We start from the raw sequence: 23,315 nt of genomic DNA, 5'->3' as shown, positions 1-23,315 counted from the left end.
CAATTATTTACAGGTGACGAATGACTGGAGTTCACTTTTTCCTCCCTTTCCATTTAGCTCAGTCCGCCATGTTGACTTCTTCCAGCCAGGAATCGCCCCTGCAAAAAAAAAAGTTTGCAAAATAGATATATTTGGCATTTAGTTTTCCCATCATCCTCTCTAGCTTTTTCTAACCTACAGTATACAATCTCTGCATTCTGCTGTTACCCCAGTTTCCATGCCTGGGCAGTTTTCATTTGTAAGGGCTGAATGTGGGTATTTTTAGTAATCTCCCTTTAGTATGATAAGGGTCTTTGGCGCAGACAATGCAATGACATCATCTGCACCAGTTCACAGGCAGCTCAGATTGTAGGTCAGAAGAAGCCTGTGGTCTGAGCAACATCTGACCCACACAGGTTCACACAATGATGTCATCACGATGCCTGTAGGCATTTTCATTTGAAGTGGGAGGAGGAAGAGACAGTAGTGATGTCAACCATCCAGCGCCGCACCTCCCATGAGGCGACCTGAAGCGACCGCTTCAGGCGGCGCTATGCCAGGGTTCCGGGGAGGGCGGCATTTTTGCTTACCTAAGCCAGTCCAGGACAAGCCATCCTGGACTGGCTTAGCGTCACCAATTGGTGGATTGGGGAGGCCGCTAGAGCAGCTCAGGCAGAGAGCAGGTCCTCTCCCTGCCTGCTCTCTGCCTGCTAACGCCGCTCTGCCACGCCCCCTTCGCTCCACCCCGCCCCCTCCGCTCCACCCCCTCCTCCTGGGGGGAGCGGCGAAAAAGGTAGGTTCAACCATCTCCTTATTTTTTCCCTAAGCAAACAGCAAATGGGGACAGGATAAAATTGGGTCAGATCAATTCTTCTCGGAAGGTTTGAAGAAGTGGGGACAACCTGCTACATCCACCCCTGGCTGTGCCCTTGACGTTATATTTTGTGATAAAAAAAGAAACAATCCTCATCCAAAAGCATTTCCATATAATATATACACACAGTATTCATTATAGCGTATATAGGCACAAAAGTCTTATCTTTGATTTTTATATAAAGATACCACACTGTCTGAGCCTTTATCACCGAACCACAATTAGCTGAACTGATTGTCCTGACTGCAGAACAGTGATAGCACTCAGCTTCCCAGAGAGCAGTGTCATGTCATCTGTCCTGCTTATCAGATACAGGCCATGCTCTATGGCATGGAAACACTATGTTAACAGTAGGAGGGAGGAATAATCTAACATAGCAGGCAAACAAAGCAGCATTGCTAAAGCAATGTATTTAGGATAACTCTTGAATTAACATTACCTAGCAGTATAGATAGGGTCTTTAAAATGGGAATACCCCTTTAACCTCTATCCTGCTATTCTGAGAGCTCATTGGTGCAAATACAAGGCAGGAATACTCTCCAAGACTTGAATATTTATATCTCCTGAATATATATGGAACAGTCTGAAATGGGTGAACAAGGGAAACATCAAAGAGTTTAATCTAGGGGAAGACAGAAATGGAGGAGGAAAGTAGGGTCTAAAAGGATGGTAGGAACGTTTTTATAAACCCCAATTACCCTCTAAGAAGTTGGAATACCCCTCAACCCAGCAACAACCCCCTAGTAAATCAGACAACAGTACACAAACAATCAACCGCTCATCCAGGTCCTTGTCAGATATCTGGATGGCAGCGTAAAGTAAAGGGTTGTCATTTTTTCCAAGCTCTGACTTCTAAGCCTTTGAGTGGGTCGAAGATCTACAACCTTTTGCCCACACGATACATTGGCAGAAATATTTCCAACGACATGACAAGAAGGTTTGTTCTGAGTTGGGAAATATAAACATAAATACCAAATTGCATACATAAGTGACAAAAAGTTTCAGTATTTAATGAAATATATACATTGTTATAGCAGGAATTCTGAAATATATTCTTAATTACAGATATAAAAGCATTTCTGCACAAGTAATGTAACTGGAAAGCCATTATTTTAATTTGAGCTACACCAGAGATGTAAGAGAAGTATTGTTCCATCATAACTACATGACATTTATGTTACCGATACTTGTACAAGAAAAATACAAGAAAGTTGCAGTGATCTACATGCAGTTACCGCAGCCCGGCCACCACATGTTACAAGCATTGTGATACATATGAAGGCATTGTATAGGGAAGGTGGCGACACCTTGGCCCAACATATTTATTACAACTGATGCCACTATTCTGGCCTGAGTTATACAGGAAATCTACATCAGTTACAGGCTGGCATGTATTATCCTTCTGACATATGGCTGTGCGCATGCCAGCTATACACAAGACCACAAAATGACCGACGGACATGCGCAGTTGGCTGTTCCATTGGTCATTTTGCGGTGGTCTCGTGTAAGCAGAGGAGGAGACGCACAAGACAGTGGCAGCGCTGGAATGGATAACAACGCTCTGAGCACAATTACCATAATGAAAGAATAAAAAAGAAAAATTAAAAAACGGCGACTTGGACCTGAAATAGTGAAAATAACCCTTGGTGTGCTGTGATCGTGGCCATACCTGCCAGAATACCTGTTTAGGTCTAAGGTAACCACCCAGCATTGACACTTAATCTAAAGATTGATAGGTTCAGTGACCACAGGCAAAAATTGGGCAACCCAGCACTGCCCTTAAGCTGGGTAAGACCACTCACTTTTAGGCACATGCTCCTTTTCAGATCAGGACATGCTCAAATTTTTTCTAAAATTCATGACAATCTAGGCAAATTTGGACAGCTGCCAACTATGCATAATACCCTTCCTTCATCTCTTACGGCTTTCTGAACACAGAAAGATACCAAAAAGATTGGTTAGACTGGCAACTGTTGTCCAAGCCTAAAGTATGTCACCTATGCCTTACTAGATACTGTGCTATACATGGCCATGTAAATCCATGTCTGTTTCTCTGCATTATTTGTAATGTAACACTGTGTTATTTGCTTGGAATGGTTCGGGAAATGAAAAAATACACTAAGAGGCAGTGGCGCAACTAGGAATGGCAGGGCCCCGTGGCGAACTTTTGACATGCACCCCCCCCCCCCCCGACTGACACCGAAGACCTCGACCGACCCCCTCCTACGTATTCCTGCGCACTCTATTATGCCCCATAGTGGCCCTTGCACACAGTATTATCCCCCATAGTGGCCCCTCCACACAATATTATCCCCCCTAGTGGCCCCTGCACACAGTATTATGTCCCTTAGTGGCCCCTGCACACATTATTATGTCCCTTAGTGGCCCCTGCACACAGTATTATGTCCCTTAATGGCCCCTGCACACAGTATTATCCCCAATAGTGGCCCCTGCACACAGTATTATCCCCCATAGTGGCCCCTGCACACAGTATTATGTCCCTTAGTGGCCCCTGCACTCAGTATTATTCCCAATAGTGGCCCCTCTACACAGTATGATCACCCATAGTGGCCCCTGCACACAGTATTATGTCCCTTAGTGGCCCCTGCACACTGTTAAGAGGGCATCTAGATAAAAGCAGGTGTAACTATTGCCCTGAGGAAATGGGTGAATGTCAGTGCTTATTCCTACCACTAGGTGGCAATGCTATCTTGTAAAATATTTTATACATTTATTATTCCAATTATCTTCACATCTTTCATTTTCTTCAGATTTAGTTTTAATCTGTCTACATAGTTGGGTTTTTTTTCAAATGTTTTTTTTTTTTTTAATCCCATTTACAACATAACTTTATAACATCACCGCCATAGCAGTGACCTGTTCAGAAGTAGCACATGAGCACTAGCCTCAGAAGTGACCTGCTGTTTGGGTACAGCCCAGGGTGGCCATTGATTGGCTGCCATGTTGATGTGAACAGAAACGTGATGTGAACAAGGCATCATAAAACACCAGGTGGGCTGTCTTTGCATGGTGCCAATGTCCAATTTTTTTCTTATGTGTGCCACAGTTGCCCTGGCATTTTGTGGGGGAAAAAAATGCATCCAGGAAAAATCGTATAATGTGGTTTGGGGCTGCTAAATATGATGTGTCCACTGGATTATGGAGGGCATTTCCACCATTCTGGAGCATTGCCATGTACAACTGATTGAGCTTCAATGTACAAGTTCTCCATTCCTCTTTTGTTTTGTTCTTTGCCCAGGTCCCTAAGACTCCTAAGAAGTTTAATCAGAAATCCCCCATTGATATCTCATATTTTTATATAGCCCCCAACTGCAATAGAATAGCTAAAGACAACTTTTCATGTCTTCGGGCACATGTGGATTTATATACTGCTAGAAAGCTGACAGTGCGTTGAATTCAGCGGACTGTCAGCTTTCCCATTATGTGCCTCGAGGCTGGAGATATTAAGGCCCCATTGTCTCCCCACTGTCAGAAGGGCAGGCTGTGCTGTGAGGAACACCCTCCCCCGACAGTATTCGTCCATAGCCCTGTACTATCAGAGGGGTCGTTCCTTACCGCCCAGCAATGACGCTTAGCTGTGAAGAACGCCTCCAGTACTAGTCTATGGAAGAGTATTGTCAGTATTGTTCCTAGACTGTCAGGAACACCCCTCTGACAGTGGGCAGAGATCGGTGCCGAAACTAACGGCACCAATATCTCCAGCTTGGGAACACATAATGGGAAAGCCGACAGTGCACTGAATTCAGTGAACTGTTGTCTTTCTAGTGGTATATAAAACCGCAAGTACCCAAGGACATGAAAGGTCCTCTTTAAGGGGCACCATAGGAAAAGTCATTACTGCCCATGCCAGGTCTAGTCTAGGGTTAAAAAAACCCACTCCTGATGAATTCTCTTTGAGACTGAGATCTCACGTTGCGAATACACAGCGTTTTGGTCATGGTGGAAATGCTGCAGCAAAAAGAAAAGCTCTGAGGACTTTCTGTGAAAAGCGCTGTGGGAAAAACCGCAGTTTGTTTCCACTGCGTTTTTTTTTCCACAGTGCTTTTTGGCTGCAGCTCGCTAAGTGTGGTCTTAGCCTAAAAGGGTTTTTGAGATTTCTAAATAGGTTGGTATAAAACTGCAGCGGGGCTTTAAAAAAAAGCACATAGTCATCTCATGGATCTGCTGTTGCCGTTCCGTTTAGCGCACAGGTCCCTGCGGCTCTCCACTTACAATCCCAGCCATTTCCTCCAGTGTCAGGGTGGGAGCAGGAAGCAGAATGCAGCAGACAAACTGGGGAATTGGGAGGTGAGTAGAATGGGATTTTTTTAGAACATCATTGCCGCCCAATTCCCAGCATTTTAACAAGTTGGAAAATCCCTATAACAGCTTTTCAAAGTGTAATAAATGCATTACAAGCCACACAGAATATCATCGTATAACATATTACCTGAGTTACTCTAGTGATTTAACATCTTCCTTTCCCCTCGCTTCCTAACGTATCTAAAAGAGAAACCGGCAACTCTCCTCATCCGTCTATTTTAGTAAATAAAAGGGGTTTTTCTATTTCATATAAACGGCCGTCCGTAGCTGAGAAACTGACTTGGTAAAAATCCCACATTAGGGTGCATGCACACTACGTAACGCCGGGCGTGTATGAGAGCCGTACACGCCGGCGTTACAGCAGACTGCCGAACACTTCCCATTCACTTCAATGGGAGCGCTCGTAAACGCCACTGTTACGAGCGCTCCCATTGAAGTGAATGGGAAGTGCTCGGCAGCCCTGCTGTAACGCCGGCGTGTACGGCTCTCATACACGCCCGGTGTTACGTAGTCTGCATGCACCCTTATGCAGTAAAGGCTTCTGGGAAACTCGGGCATGATGTTCAGGGTGCTTCCTATAGAGGGCAGCATAACAGAGGCACTGTCTCCCTATTTACATCTTGGGAGACAGATTTGCATATTCCTCCCATCATCCCTTGCAGTGGAGCAACTATGGCTGTATAAGTCTCCACACACCTAATAGGCGGTCTCTCCTTAAGGATGGACATTATTCCCATATTTCATATAAATGAAACAGTTGGTGCATTAGGGGCGGACCTTCAGCCCCAGTGCTCTTGCCAGTCAGACCTCTACCCTCTCCTGCCTGCAACACCCTATGCAATGGAAGTTGATAATCCCCATCACTCATCCTACTTTAGCAGGAAGAGCAATGCTCTCAGGTCTGAAGACCCACCCCCAGTGCACCAACTGCTTTATCTGTACCCATACTGATCAGCTGAGTTAAGGGGCCTCGGGGCTTGACTAAATGCAGCATTATATATAGTGTAACTGCTGTACCTGGTATAGTACTTAAAGGGGTTGTCCCATCTATACTGGTAGATTATGTAAATTTAAGACTTTTCCTAAATATATTGTTCTAGAGATGCTGCTTTGTTTGCCTGCTATGTGAAGTTATTTCTCCCATTGTTTACACAACATTACCATAACCACGGACCTGTGAAATAGGACAAGTGACATCACTCACTGCTCTGGCCTGCAGGACGATCAGTTCAGCTAATTGCAGTTTTCTAATAAAGCCTGGTTTGTTATCTCTATATGTAAACACACAGATAACACTGAGTCCATTCTCTACAAGCATCTGCATATTATCTGATATGCATAAGTATTGTGATACTTTAGTGTCTCATTCAGCAAGAGGGGGGAAGAGAAATACAAGAAGTGAGAAGAAGAGACAGCGGGCAAACTGCTGAAAAACTGAGATAGAAAAACCCCTTTAATTCTCATTCACTTGAATGGGACTGAACAACAGAAGAATCATGCGACTGACAGACGTGAAGTCACTCACTAAGAAGAGGCCACAGCTGCTTCAATGAGCTGATCGGTGAAGGTGCCAGGTGTCTGATGTTAATGGCCTGCCCTAAGGAAAGGTCATTCATGTTAACCTCACAGAATACCCCTTCAGATTCTCTATAAGATAACAGCGCAAGATCATCTGTCCTTACAACTATGCAGTGCCTTTGTTATTCCTCCTGTATAAATACATTGATAACTAGGTGCTACCGCCATCTTGTTTGTCAATGACTGTGACAATGTCCGATCATTACTGACAGGGTCAGGAGAATAGTAATGGCAAATTGTCAATCTATTCATACACTTTCCTTAGCAATAATTGAGTAATTGTACAATGTACTTCCAAGAAAAGATGCTCAGTATTATTCCCTGGTGAATACAAGTATTTACTAAAACTGACATCCGGAGAAATTACATGTTCTCACTAAATCACAGCATGATTTATTTCTCCGAAATTGTCCCCCTTTGCTTGATGAATGACAAGACTGATGGATATTAGAATATAGTTCTATAATATACTTGGAATTGTCCAGTTACAGATGTTCATATGAGAAATCAAGTCAGGTGTATATAGGCGTATATATCTTCTTATGATATGATACAATACATAAAGCCACTGGGCCCATATGTCTTGTACACACAGGCGCACATCATGAAGATGCTCAGGGCAGAGACAAACTATGAGACACTCTTTACATAGAGAAATATTGTGGTTCTGCAGAATCCGGTAAAAAATATTTCACTTTTATTCCATCATACATTCATTATCATTGAAATTGAAACGCCAAGAAAAATAAGCTTTGGAATTATGGAAATCACAGAATTGATAGACATGTTATTGATATGCAAATTATAAAATGTGGAAACTAAATATTCCAAGCGCCCCGACTTATTCAGTATTGAGTATGAGCATTGCATGCAGAAATACAAGCACTTGTACACCTTAGCAGGCTATCAATGAGGTATTAATGACTTTGTGGGGAATGTTACGCCATTCTGAATGCAAATACAAATCATGAAGATTGGCTGCTGTTGCTCCTATTGCAATTGCCGACCAATGATGTCCTAGATGTGCTCGATGTAAGACAAGTCTGGAGATCCTTGGTAGCATGTTTAGGCCACATAGGCTGCTCAAAGTAACACAAGCAACATGTGGCAAGGTGTTGTCCCGTTGTAAAATGGCTCTTGGGACTCTTTGGAAAAAAGGCCAACTGGTTCTGACCAAATCAATGTAAAGCCAAGCTGTTAGTGTACCTGAAATGAATACAAGAGTGGCTGGCTAGCATACAATATGCCACTCCATACCATAATCCCGGGAGTAGGACCAGTGTGATTTTCCTTGTGGAGGCCTCTTGATGGCTACTTATTCTTCAGACCAATCATTATTTCTATCATTCTATCTGAGCCTCCATTGCTAGATCAATTTTTGTAGCGTTGACTATAATGTGGCACATTTTGGCACATCTAGTTTGAGATGAAAATTTCTGAATTATAATTATTGTCAGCTACACGTTACTCTAAGGACAAAGAACTTTTTTTGTAGGGTGAATTACTGACTACTCATTGAAATTGCAAGGTCTTGATATGCAAGGAAATGCAATAACCGGGTCCCTTCATTCTTGGGATCATGGGGTCTCAGGCTGTTGGCTCACCCCTGCTCAAACTATAGTGGCAAATCCTAGTAATATGCCATCACTTATATTAGTGGAAGAGCCCTTTCAAGCTACACTGTTTAAGGTTTTAAGCATGTGACCTAAATATCGCTTATGACACTAGCTGCGGTCACACCAGCATCCTGCAAGCAGGACTGTTCTCTCCACCAATTTCAGAAACTGGGCGGACCCCATTATAGTCTTTGTAAGTGGATAGGATTTCCGTTTTTCGAGTCCCCAAGCGGAAAAAAAATCCTTCCATCATTAACAAAGAATTTCTTCTTTAGGTTCCCAGTTTTGGGCTGGATTTAATAGCAATACTTCTTTTTTAACAGAAGGATATTGCATATTAAATATGAATATTACATGTGAATATGCGGGAAAGCAAACCATGTGATGAAGTGTTTTAAGGAGGACACTTGTTAAACATCTTCTAATCTGTTATTTGAACTGGTCGAGGTTTTGGAGGCCTCCAAGTGGAAATCTGCTATGCTACAATTCAGGATGTGGACATGCGCGTACAGCATGTAGGGGTATTCATCCTTCTTACTGTGGACCCCTTTTTCTAGCCATTGGTAGGGTTCCCAGCAGTTAGGACTCCAGCGATTTAACATTTATCAACTATCCTATAGAAAAGTGATAAATGTTCATTGCAGGATAAACCTTAAAGATGCTTTTACTTAGAGCAAACCTTTTAATCATAAGGCCTAAGGCAAACATTGGCTTTCTGATAGCTGGGCTATGTTAGAACAAAGCTTGACAGCTTGTAAAAACCCAGTACCCAGAGATCCTGTCTCCTTCTGACAAGGCTATATTTCTTGCATTTCTCTTGAAACATTGTCTAAAGTCTGCTTATTATCACTGTCAGGATCTGTCCTTATTAGTGCTGCTGGCAGGAAAGCTTCAGAGACAACACGGTTATATAAAGTCCAAAATGTTCATGCACAAGAAATGTTAAAGGGATACTCTAGGACTTATATGTCAATGCCCAACCCTTAGATCATCTATCTCTGAACTGTAGGGGTCCAACCCCCCCCCCCCCCAGATCATGAGTGTTTGAGTCTTTTCTCTGCTGCTGACGTCATGTTCATCAAAAACATGGTGTATCGCCATGTTCAAAGGAAAGGACACACAATCTACAGCGCTGTGATTGGATGAACGTTGTGGTATCTTCAACCAACTGATCAGTGGGGGTCTGGGATGTCAAACCCCTACCAATCACATATTGATGATTTTATCCTAAGGCCGCTTCACACCTGTGTTCGGTATTCCGTTCCAGGAGTCTGCTTGGGGGCCGAGTGGAATCTACATGGACCCCATTATAGTCTATAGGGTCCCTGTTTTTTCTTAGCTAACCACTTTTTAATGCATATAGATTTCCCTTCAAGGGTCCCCAAGTGGACTCCCCGAATGGAATACTGACCACAGATTTCATCTGGACCTAAAAAAAAATGGACCTTAAAGTTGTTATCCCAAAATAAAAAACCTATTATGTTTTTGTTTTCTGATGTCTCCAATGTTCTGCTTACATTGACCTTCATTTACCCTTGAAAACTACACTTCTCAGATGTTGAGGATCTACTGAACATGCCTAGTGTTGGGGTTTATACTGAGACAGCAAGCTGTGTGTACACTTACACTACCAAAGAGAAATTGCAGGGACACAACAGCTCTCAATGTACATAAGTGGCCCAGCTGAACCAGTGGCAGAAGTAAGCAGGAAAAACTAAGTTTAAATATTAAAGGGATCCTATCATTGGATACCCTTTTTTTTCTCCCTAACACGTAGGAATAGCCTTAAGAAAGGCTATTCTTCTTCTACCTTTAGATGTCTTCTCCACGCCGCTGTTACATAGAAATCCCCGTTTTCTTCGGTATGCAAATGAGAACTCTTTCAGCACTGGGGGCGGTCCCAAGTGCTCAAACAGCACTGGGGCATCCCCAATGCTACGAGAGAACTCTCCAGCAACACCTCTATCTTCTTCTGGAACACTCTCTCCCTGTGTCTTCTTCAGTCCTGGGTTTCAATCTTCTAGGTCTCGGGCAGAGCCGACTGCGCATGCCCGGGCCACAAGAAAAAGGCCGCTTACATCGTAAGGAGAGGGCAAACCCAGGTTACCCCTGAGACAGTGAGTTTTGTAGACTGGGGTAAGTCTCGAGGTTTTAATGTTGATGGATAGGTCAGGTAAGTGGACTAAGTGAGTCCACCTGGTTGTGCACAAAGTTATATAGATTGTTTGGCTGGGTTCACACGGGGTATTTTGGATCGGAATCTGAGGCGGAGGCCTCCTTAGGTTCCGGTCCAGAATACGTGTACGTCTTTGAAACAACAACAGAACTCTCTTTGCTCCATAGAGTTCATGTGCATATTGAAAAAATGCTGAAAAAAATACTGAAATCTCAGAAACAGAGACCCCAATTCACAAGGGGTAAACATTATTTGATTCAGGTGACCCTAACCTATCTATCTGCGGGGCTAGGTTTATGTGCTGGGTTCTGGTGACGGGCTCCTGGTAAATGATGGATGGTTGAGGTCTTCCCAGTCCGCAGGAGATGGAAGCACATTGGAAATTCTATGTCACTGTAGTACAGTCATACAGTATAACTACTAGAGCTAATATTTGTATATTTTTTGGATTGATATTTATATTCACTTATTTACTTGGCCTAAACATAGATGATGGCAGATGAATTCCAACCTTACCTTATTCTGAAGATATTCAGGACAAGAAACAGCACTTGGCGTTCTAAGACACCCGTTAAACAGGTTTATAGTGTATAATAAACACCTCCTTGACATTGTCATGTCATCCAGTCCTTTCCTTGCTGCATTCTCACACTCTACTAGTAATGCTGCTCATCCAGTTTTTCACTATGTTCTCAGGAAAAAACCTCTGAGACAATGCGAGCTGACTAGATCTTTCTGGAGGTGGATGTTTCTTGCCAACAAATGTATGTGCCATATTCTAAAAGCTCAGTCACTGGGAGTAGTAAGTCAGAACAGAAGTCATATAAACGTCACACAGATATCTCTTCACCTAAGGATAGCACCACTTGAATCCACTAGTAATGTCTGCACAGGTTGGTGTAGATAGGAACCACAAAACAACACTTTACTGGTTTGTAGGTAGAATATAGGACCAGGTTTGATGTTACAGTGCTCCAAAGCAAGGTCTTCTATTACCCAAATTTTACAATTGTTGACACTTCTCCCAGAGGCAATACTTGCATTCATGGATTCAGATTTCTGATGCTTTTTCAGAATGACATGGAATGGACAGGAACAACATGTATAATTCAAGAAAGAACACATACAAGCTCATAGCAGATAGAAAAATATACTAGGAGTCACAGCAACTAGGAAGAAAAAAGAAAGACTTCAGGATCATTTAGTTCTCTGTGCGGAGTGATCTTCACTTAGCCTAATGTTGATTATACAGCCTGACTGCAGTTGTTTTTGTATTGTGTTAGCCAGTGGGTATTAAATATAAAAAACTTACTGACCACCGACAAGATAAAGATCCCCAATTCTAACAGGGAATATAAGATCCCAGGTACCTTCACCTGTAACACACCTAATGTAGTGTATTTAATAATATGCACCAAGTGTCCCACTGAAAATCTGTATGTTGGAGAGACTGGTCAGAAACTTAGAATGCAGATGAACTCACACTGTCATACAATTAGAGAACAAAGAATGGACCTTCCTGCGCCAAAACATTTCTGTAATGAAGATCATAATATCACCAATGACATGAAAATTTTGGTTTTAAGAAGAAATTTCAAATCTAAGAAAGACAGGAGAATTTATGAGCACAAGCTATGACCCTGTTTCACACACTCTAGGAAGGTTTGAATCTGTCACATTGGTTTATGGCATCTTACAGGAATCACTGATCTGAAGCAGCCATAAAAGACCACTCTTTGAACTGATAAGGACCTTGGGAACGGATGAATTGTTTACTTGTTTGTACAAATAACCTTCTACCCTCACACATAAAATTCTATTCCTATGTGTACCTTTGTACATAAATATGCATCCTTCAGAAATTGTTTTTAAATATACCTGAAGAAGAAGCCGAGAGCTTCGAAATCTTGTAATCTGTCATCATTATTAGTTAGCCATTAAAAAAGGTATCAACTACTGAAGACTCTCAAGTTTTTTGTTGTTTATGTTATTAATACAGACATGTGTGTGTTCCCATTGTTCTAAAAGCAGACAAGTAATGAATGTTAGGGCGGGTTCACATCTGCGCCCCGGTCTCTGCTTTCAGTTTCGGTCTTCTGCCCAAGAAACTGGGCAGGAGACGGAGAACGGCAGTCATTTTTCAAACCCATTCCATATGCAAAGTGAGTGCCTGTGAGCATTTTATGGTCTCCGCGGCTAAACCATTTTTTTTTTTAACTGGACACAAAGTGGGACATGCAGGACTTTGTGTCCGGTTAAAAAAAAACCGGTTTCACTTCGGAGATCATAAAATGCTCATGGGAGCCACGGGCGGACATGGTCTGCCGGGTTTTCGTCTCCTGTTGTCAGAAGGTGGAAACTGAAAGCAGAGACCAGGGCACAGATGTGAACCCGCCCTTATCTGTTGTTACGTTTTGTTTTTTCACTCTAATGTGCATGGGGACCAGCAGGTTTTTGAAGGGGTTGCCTAGGGTAACCCGTTTTTGGAAAAAAGGCCAGGGAAGGTGAGAAAGAATGCAGTGGTCTGTTTCACCCACTGCGGTCCTGTTCTGTTTTGGCAGAAGTGTTCCAAGTAAAGGAACCACGATGTGACTTGCATACGTGACCTGTCACATCTTTTGTCCTTCCTTTAGGTCACTGAGGATGCTGATTGGCCTCAGAAGTCATGTGCATTGAGGACTTCTACCAAAACAAGATCCCGGAGCAGGTGGGAGTCACCGGAGCACCGAGGACGGGTAAGTATGGGTTTTTGGAATTTTTTCACCTTCGCCGACCTCCTTACCAAAAATGAGTTATCCTAGACAACCCCTTTAATTATTTTCTCAACTTTTGTTGTCTTAGACTACTTTCATACTACAGTTTACAGTCTGTTGTTCTGACCCATCAGAGGATCAGAGCAACGGACAGTAATAATAACACAATGGCTGATGTAGAGGGTGCCCTTTCTGTTTGTACCAGTCCTCACTCAATGCAGTGTTAAAAAAATTAAAGCAACAAAAGGAACCTTCTGTCTTTTTCTAAACCCTGTTGTCAATCAAGACTTATTCAGATGGAAAGTGCTCAGTCTGTATCACTCATTCTGGCGGTTTTAGTGTCCGTTATTCTGAGCCTCTGATGGATCAAAGCAATGGACAGTAAAAAAAAGTAGTGTGAAAATAGCCTTATAGGTTATAAACTGCTTTATCACTAAAATTTACACTACACTAAAAAATCTATTTTTTCAAGGTGGTTGGCTTATTGTTTCTCCTATAAAACATTACGTCCTGGCGACCCTATGGTATTGAGAATTCTTGAGTACTCCATAACTTTTTTCATGCTGCGGGATCATTCCTATAAACATGCCCGTTCCTATTAAAGCACCCAGTAAATTTAATTGGGCAGATTTACAGCGCTGAGACAAAATACAGTACAATAAAGTAGTACTGCAGTGAATTATAGAAATATAATACTGGCTTACCTGTTCAAGTCCTCTATTGTCAAAAAAAATATTTTAAATAATAAAAAAAAATTAAAAAAAATTGCACATAATTAGTATTACTGCATTGATAATAACTCATATAATCAAGTATTCACATCAGTTACCCCACACTGTGAACAATGTAAAAAATTTTTTTTGTTAAATTTAGTTCTATCGTTTATCAGAATCCCCCCAAAAATGCAGCAAAAAGTTGTATGTACCACACAATAGCACCTAAAATGGAAAAAACGTTAAGGATTTGCGTATGTGGTGACACAAGACCTTTTATAACTATGTCAATAGAAAAATGTAAAAGGTATGGATTTGTTAAAAAAAAAAAATGCAATAAATTTGTCATACGTGTCCTTTCGGGTTTCAGTTGGTGGTGAATAGGCCACGAAAAAGACAAATTTATGGATTTGTAACAATAAAAGGGTATAATAATACCGTATTTTGCGGACTATAAGGCGCACTGGACTATAAGGCGCATTACCCATGAGCGCCTTATAGTCCTGTCTAGGTTCATATATAAGGGGCACCGGACTATAAGGCGCTGCGTTGTCCGGTGCGCCTTATATGTGATTGAAAGCGGCGGCACGCAGACTTTGCCGGCGACTGCTTAACCCCCTGCGTGCCAGCCACTTCTATTCATTTCCATGGCACACTTTCATTGAAATGAATGGAAGCGCTCAGCACGCGAGGAGTTAAGCAGCGGCCGCCGGCAAAGTCTGCGTGCCACTTCCATACATTGCAATGAGAGCGTGCTATTCGAATAGTATTCGCTCATCTCTAACTTCAATTGTAAGAAAAATGCCGCTTCCATCCATATATAAGGCGCACCGGACTATAAGGCGGAAAATACGGTAAATTTGTTGTAGGTGTTTTTATGGGTTTCAGCAGTTGGTGGTGAATAGGCCATGACAAAAGCAAATTGATGCAAACGAGGACCAATCCTGATCTTCACTTGGAAGATGAAGCCAATAGGAATCACGCTTCCACAATGTGGTCAGAAAAATAGAATTTTATCAGCAACAAGGTTACACTACGCGTTTCGGGTGCACACACCCTTTTTCAAGTGAGAATTGCTGTCCCGTTGAGCCAGATGCATACAATTCTCACTTGAAGAAGGGCGTGTGCACCCGAAACGCGTAGTGTAACCTCTGCTGCATGCCACCAGAGAAGAACCCTCTGTAAAATTGGTTCCAACGTCCATATAGGTGTTGTGGTCATCCACACCCCCATCAGGTGAGATTTACACATTCACTCTCCAGTTTTTTTGTATTTTAAATTGTATCACGCAATGGGGCGCTCGGTGTCCTCTCTTTTCTCTGAACAAAAGCAAATTGTTGTATTTGTTATAAAAAAATAATAATAATAAATTTGTTGCAGGAGTCAAATTATTAATTTTAATTTAGAATTGTTTGATGCTTTTTCCTGATATTTTGATTACATTTAGATATCAAGTGATGAATAAACTAGACTAAAATATAAGTGTGGACTAAGTATTGATAGAAATATGTCTTGCTAAATATTAGATTCTTCTCCTGCAACAGCCATGAAAAAAGGAGCAAGTTGCTGTCGCACAAGGTCAGATGTCACATGTCTGGTGGATGGATCGAACCCAGGTCTCCAATACTTTATCAAGCAATTAGATCAAGAAATGGATTGTGATTGCTTTGCTATTTTCTTTCACTTGAAGGAAAGTGCTTGGGATGAAGAGAAAACATACTAATAGCTTGAGGAATTTTCTAAAGTGCCTTAGAGGAGAGTATGCCAGTGAACGAGAAGGCTGGATTACAAGGTCGTGGTCTAGACCTGCAGGATGGCTTTTCCCTCTGAGAACTTTCAATCTCTCCCTGTGAGCCTGTTATGTCTCCTCCTATTAAGCAGAAAACGCTACTACTGTACTTGTCAATAAAAATTATCAGTACCAATGGAGGTTCCAGCACCGCCAAGTTGCTATCATATAAACATTTACACGTATGTTTGTCTTACCTTTCCATTTCTGCTATCATGTAAATATAACTAGTGATAATGTTCCCTGTATACAGGCCAAAATAAATATGTATTTCAGGAAAGTTTGCTAAACCGGTAACATAGTATAAAGTCATAGACATTGGTCCTGATACTATTATGGTTACACCTAGACAGTGCCATAAATTTGGGACACCTTTACTGTAACACGGTGTAATGTGGAGCATCTTTGTTCCATGTTGGTGTCAGATGATCGTCTTCCTTGAGAAGACCTGAGGTGATGGCCTCAGGCAGTGACTCATGGCGTAAATGGAGGGGCTTTATTCTTTTTTTTAGTTGTCCGCTACCTATAGTATTGTTCCACTAGGTAGTGGCTGATAATTTACTCACATTCACGCTCCTGTCCAGGTTAGTCTTTGCTGCTGCCTCTTAGCGGAGCTGCACGTATGTCACAATGCAGAAGAACGCTAGGATGTCAGGTCCTATGCCCTGATGTTCTTCGGCGCTGGGTAAAACATACCCTGGAGGTGGCAGCGCAGTGGTGGTCAGCCTGGACAAGAGCATAAATGGGTGAGTAAATTATTGACCGCTACCTGTTGCAATAATACAATAAGTAGCGGCCTAAGGTACATTGGGGGCATAAAAAAGGGGATCATATACTGTAGGGTAGCCAAAAAAAGGGCAGTCATATAATGTGTGCGGTCCATAAAAAATGGGGGATCATATACTGTGCAGAGCCAAAAAAATAGGTTACATGCTGTGGGGGAAAGGGATCATGTACCTTGGGGGAGATCACAAAAAGGGGAGGTCATATGCTGTGTGGGGACCAAAAAAGGGGGTCGTACACTGTATGCTTTTTTCTTGCCATAATACAAATTCTAACAGTCTATTCAGTAGGACTATCAGCTGACTTCTGCACAACACAACTGATGGTCCCAACCCCATTTATAAGGCAAGAAATCCCACTTATTAAACCTGACAGGGCACAACTGTGAAGTGAAAACCATTTCTGGTGACTACCTCTTGAAGCTCATCAAGAGAATGCCGAGAGTGTGCAAAGCAGGAATGAAAGCGAAAGGTGGCTACTTTGAAGAATCTAGAATATAAGACAGATTTTCAGTAATTCCACATGTGTTAATTCATAGTTTTGATGCCTTCATTGTGAATCTACAATTTTCATAGTTATGAAAATACAGAAAACTCTTTGAATGAGAAGGTGTGTCCAAACTTTTGGTCTGTAATATATGGCATGGCCACCATTGAGGTTTAATTTCCCTTTGATTTCTTTGTTAGCCCGACAGCCGGCTATAGGTTGCTTTACTACAGTCTATAAGCTCTTGAGAATACTGTGTATAGCTAGGAAAACAAATAAGTGGATCCTTCATTGAATGAAGCCTATTAATCCAATCCCCATATGGCCAGATAGACACTAAAGCACCTTCTGTTGGATGCATTAGGAGTAGAGAGAGCTCAGCCAAAGAGTCTACTAGAGAGTTAAAATGCAAAGACAGAAGATGAACGGCACAAGATTATAGTTTTCTGCCACCAAAAATGCTAGTTATCTTTCTATCACCCGTCAATGATCATTACTTCGCCTTATTCCTTAGCCTTTTATCTACGTACATAGGCCAGGGGACAAGGGCTTGTTGTTTTTATTCCCTATTGCCCAGAGCACATAAAATCTGCTTATGATACAAGTAAATATAATGTGTAATATTTTGCATCTTTAGAAACTATTTCTCTGGTATGAACTGTTGTTGTCTGATGATTTTGGTGCAGAAAATGTTGCACGTGTTTTAGAAATTTGGCATACATTTGTAACAATTAGGACACAAGTACGACATACAAGAATGGTGGATGGATCCTTTGTAAATAGGGCGCTCTTGCCATTGAAATTCAAATACTATGAAAAAAAGCCAACTGGAAGCCACAGGAGCCGCACAACACTCTCCTATAACTGTTAGTTATGGCCATATTAGTCAGACAATGATGGAATACAGGGGCGTAACGTGACTCTTTGGAGCCCCAACGCAAAAACCGTAAAGGGGCTTCTTAATACTATATGCCATTTAGAATAGTGGTATAATTTGTGTGGCAGACGGACCTTTGGGGTCCCCTGAGGTTTCAGACCCTGGTGGTGAATGCTACCTCTGCACCTCCTATACATACGCCCCTAAATATCTGGTGCCAGTGGTTTAGAAAATAGTGCATGGCATAAACAACAAATGTGCCACAATACCAGTGATACTTGGGTTTGTGACTTTTTAGTCTAAGGCCTGGTTTACATCTGAATTCGGTATTCTGTTCATGGAGTCCACTTGGGGACCCCCAAAACGGAATACTGAACACAATAAAAAGTGGTTATCTAAGAAAGCACACGGACCCCATAGATCAGGGGTGCTCACACTTTTTCAGCATGTGAGCTACTCTATAAACTGACCAAGGCAAAAGATCTACTACCCACTTCCTGTGGGCGTGCCTGTGGGTGGGGCGGGGCATTCCATGGGCGGGGCCGTGAGAGCAGGAGACAGCGGCGTTCTGTGGCCGCCCAGGGATCCCCGGTGTCTGCTTGTTCACAGCGCAGGCTGAGAGTTATCTCTGGACACTGGCAGGCTGGGGCTGCGGCAGTCCCCCTACCAGTGTCTGGAGATGACTCTCAGCCTGCTCTGTGAACAAGCAGCACCCCGGCTCCCTCCATCCCTAAGAGCGGGGAGCGCGTCATCCCCCGGAGCTGCTGCTGCCCGGCCTGCAAGTGTCCGGAGTGCTTGTTCACAGTGCAGGCTGAGAGTTGACTCTCAGCCTACACTGTGAACAAGCAGACAGCGGGATCCCTGGCTGCATCCCTCGATCGACCCATACGTCCTTTGCGATTGACCAGTAGATCACGATCGACGTATTGGGCACCCCTGCCATAGATTATAATGGGGTACGTGTGTTTTCCGCGCTGTGTCTGCACGAATCATGCAGAGACAAAAGTACTGCAAGCACCACTTTTCTTTCCGCATAATTTGCACGGATACCACGCGGAAAACACATGGACCCCATTATAGTCTATAGGGTCCATGTGCTTTCTTAACTAATCGCTTTTTAATGTATTCGGTATTCTGTTCAGGGGTCCTCAAGCGTACTCCCCGAATGGAATACTGGACGCAGATGTGAACTCATGCAGCGAATTGCAGCAAAAAAAAAAAAAAACAGTGGAGAGGACAGCATTTTTTTCCGCACCATTTTTCACAGAAAGTCTGTAGACTTTCTGCCTCTTTATACCTATATGGAAAACACCAGTGTTTCCGTAGGTATAATTGACATGCGGCGATTTACAAAAACGTGACAGTTTTTGACATTGCAGCAGATTTGTTCCTGCAATGTGTGGATGGGATTGGCCAGAGTCCCATCCACTTTGTCGGTAATGTTTTTTTGTCATAGCGTTACGGCCGCAATCAAAATGCTTTATTTTCACAACGTAGGGCCCCAGCCTTACACTATCCTGGCTACTGTCCAAAAAAGGTATTATGGCAAGGGCATGCTGTGGATAGAGCTATCATCATTTACTGTACTTACTGGCGCATATGGTGTCTGAAATCTATGCCACATAAAGCTGGTGTAGATGTTAATACTAGCGGATGTTCCTGTCTGATGTGCTTGTGATAAACCAAGTGAATCCTTCGGCAGCACCGGTAATATCAGGACTGGTCTTGACAAATCCTCCCCTTGGTGATATTCACTAGACTGGGGAAAGTACAGGAGCACACCTAAGCAATTTTTATTTTTATTTATTTATGTAGATTACGAGCCCTATCTAGAGATCACAATGTACTTATTTTTCTCTATCAGTATGTCTTTGTAGAATGGGAGGAAATCCACGCAAATACAGGGAGATACAAACTTGCAGATGTTCTTCCTGGTGGGATTCGAACCTAGGACTCCAGCGATGCAAGGCTGCAATGCTAATCCTTATTTTTAACTGTAGGGGTGTTGTCTTTTTTTTCACATGGCCCTACTAAAACTGGAAGAATACTTTCAATCCCGTGACATTTTAGTTCTATGCAGGGCTTATGGCATAAGCATAGAAGGATAAAATATTCACTGCAGTGACCAAATATTTTTGCACATATTTGCGTCTATTATCAGCGTGTGATCACGGGACTCGGCCCACGGTGCGTTTTGAGACAGAAGCAAATATATTATTCAAATATGTTGTGCTTACACTTCAAGGAGACTGGAAACTTCTCTTTTGCTTCTGTCAACACTGCCTTATGAATATTATATGGAACACACACTCCGAAGTCATCAGTGAAGGAAAACAGGTACAATGCTTCGGTGTGAGCGGCAGAACGTACAGATTGAGGAACAATGTGGATGGATTTGGAGGATTTCATAAAAATTTGAAATGTGGAATTTCTGCTTTTGTCATATTTACTCAAATTTCTCAAAATTAAAGGGATCCTATTATTAAAACTGAATTTTTTCTAGCAATAGCCTTAAGAAAGACTATTCTTCTCCTACCTTTAGCTGTCTTCTCTGCGCCGCCGTTCGGTATATAATCCGGTTATCGTCGGTATGCAAATGAGTTCTCTCATATAACGCTCCCTATATATTTTCCATTTATTCTGTAGCCACTACTGGCTTTGGCTCAAAAAATGCAGCAAAATCTACAACAAAAAAGCAGCTTTTCCACAACGTGGGGCCTCAGGCATAAGATGAGTTCAAAACAGTGTAAAATTCACGCTGCTGATCAGCGGCCGTGGTAGCGGCTGCCACAGAGTCGGGCCATAAGGGGGCCCAGCAGGCCCCTGATGTTTTTTGTTATTGCTTTTTTATAATAGGCCATTACCACGAATCCCACACACACTGCTATCATTATAACGATTGGATGCCCAGGGGAGGTGAGGGAACATAAAAAAACACTGTTACTTACCTCTCATGGCTCCGGAAGGCTTGGGGCCTGTTTGGTGATGTCTCAGATGTCACGTGGGCTGGGCCTGTGTAGCGACGTAGGCCTAGATCACGTGATGTTTGTACCAACATTGAATATTGCTGAAATCAGTTGGGAGTGCGCCAGAGCCAGGGAGAGGTAAGTAACAGTGATTTTTTATGTTTGTATTCTCCCCTGGGTATCCAATTATTATATTCTGGGGACTGAAAAGAATTGATCATGGGTGGTCCACAATGGGGCATAATACTTGTGTGAACAGGGCACAATACTGTGTGCAGGGGCCACTATGGGGCATAATACTGTGTGCAGGGGCCACTATGGGACATAATACTGTGTGCAGGAATGTGGTGCGTGGGAGGGGGCATGTCAAATATTTGCCTTTGGGCCCAGCCATTCCTAGTTACGCCACTGTGGCTGATCTGGATTAAAAATCGGCACCAAAATCTGTGGTGTCACATTCAGATTTCACAGTGCATTTTGGTGCTGTTAAATGGAACCTGTCTGGTGTTTTTCTGCACCTTTATGGTCAGGATGATGTCATTCCATTTCCATTACAGAGGGGCATCAATGGAGAGGGAATTACTTTACCCAGCATGTGATCAGATCAATTTATGGTGGAAAAAACTACCTGGAACGTTCCCTTTAAGTTGCAAAATTCAATCATTGCATTGCAGCGAAAATCCATGGCATTCCTACAACAGGTCAGGCAAGCCTGTGAAAATCCACAGCATGCCATGAATCCATGGTGGGTTTTTCATGCTATGAGAGAGTGAATGACATTTGTTAAAACCCAATTCATTAACACTTTACTGTACATTGTTTCGGAAGTTTAATAGCGAAAACTAAACCAAAGATGAAGTGGCTCTGGATGTGCATCGCACTATACAATAAAACTGTACAAATTCTACTGATATCACAATATTTAATCAACACACTATAGTCTCTAATACATACATACAAAAATATACATAAGATGTCACAATGCATAAAAAATGGCGTCATAACACCGGTGAAAGGGAGACCATACATGAAAGAATACGTGCAGATTGCAAACAGAATTAAGTCGTAAGTAAAGGGTACATACCTAAAAGACTAAGGACAAACAAAGTAACCTCTCTAAAAAAAACAAAACAGTATGACGCCACTCGTTCCACGCGTTTGCCTTTGCATTTGTCTGGAGTGTCAGGTTCAACAACTGCAACAAGTCAGTGATGTGTGGACTCAACCTTACAGATTGCTCAGGCACCTTCCATATCAGAATGTGTATGCTATAAAGATCCATTCATACTTGCCAAATTTCATTAAGATTTACAGCATGTTTATCCTTATTCCTATAAAATACTGCAAGAGGGGTCCAGAGATTTCCAATGGTTTTATAATTGTAGCCTGCAGAGTATCTTACTAGAGTTTATTGTGTAACTCAACAAGTTAAGCGTATCTATCTAGTGAGGCTGCATCCTCATATTTGCACTTGTTGACCAGGACCCCAGGCAGCTCTCCTGTGTTTCGATGTATTTACTGTTATATACCATGTCATACCGCCTATTAGTAACTTGCCGATTAGCTGACAAGCATACCTAAAGGTCACCCTCATCCATGGTACATGCTGCACTTGTCATCCTGACAAAATATTCCTAATAATGCCTCTGAACCCTGAAAGATATTCTAAAAATTCCCACTTACAGAGAGATCACCTCAGCGTATAAGCTGTCATAAGTCCAATTAGAGAACGTTTCCTCCTGCCCTCTTTGAGGAAGCCAATGTTTTCCGAGCTCTAAACCATTCAACATTCGGAAAGAGATCAGGTAGATCTGCAATAACAGAATATTTACGGGAAAAATATGCAAAGCTGTGTCCCCAAGTTGTGAATAGGAAAAGAGTGCCTCTGTTTGCTGCCCTCTATGGGTAGCTCCCTTGAACATCATGCCCGACTTTTTCAAAAAGCCTTTGTTGCATCCCGCATCATGCAACAAAGGCTTGTAACTATCTATTACTAGCTTTTATGTCATTATTCGGATGGTGCACGTGTATAAAGGTTAGAGAAGTCATGAATATGTGCCAGGGCCCGTGTTATCTGAAAACAGGGTACCATTTCCTGGGGGCATTTGCGTATATATTTATATACGCGCGTATCACATTGAAAGCAATAGGTAAAAAAAGCCTCCCATTGATTTCAATGGGTAACGCGTATGCCGGCACCCATAGAAATCAATGGGATCTGTTTTAACGCCGCTCTTTCTGAACGAGTTTACATTCAGAATGAGCGGAGCGTAAACTCCGTGTGAAGGCTCCCTTACTTTTGGATGGTAACTGCAAAATAACTAGAATGGAGACACTTAGTGGCAGGAACTTTATTGAGGTTTCTCAGGCAGAAAGCAGCCATATTTTTAGTTAAAGTACAT

Source organism: Leptodactylus fuscus, chromosome 8 (genome assembly GCF_031893055.1).
Source record: "Leptodactylus fuscus isolate aLepFus1 chromosome 8, aLepFus1.hap2, whole genome shotgun sequence".
NCBI lineage: Eukaryota > Metazoa > Chordata > Amphibia > Anura > Leptodactylidae > Leptodactylus > Leptodactylus fuscus.
This window is presented reverse-complemented; position numbering follows the sequence as displayed.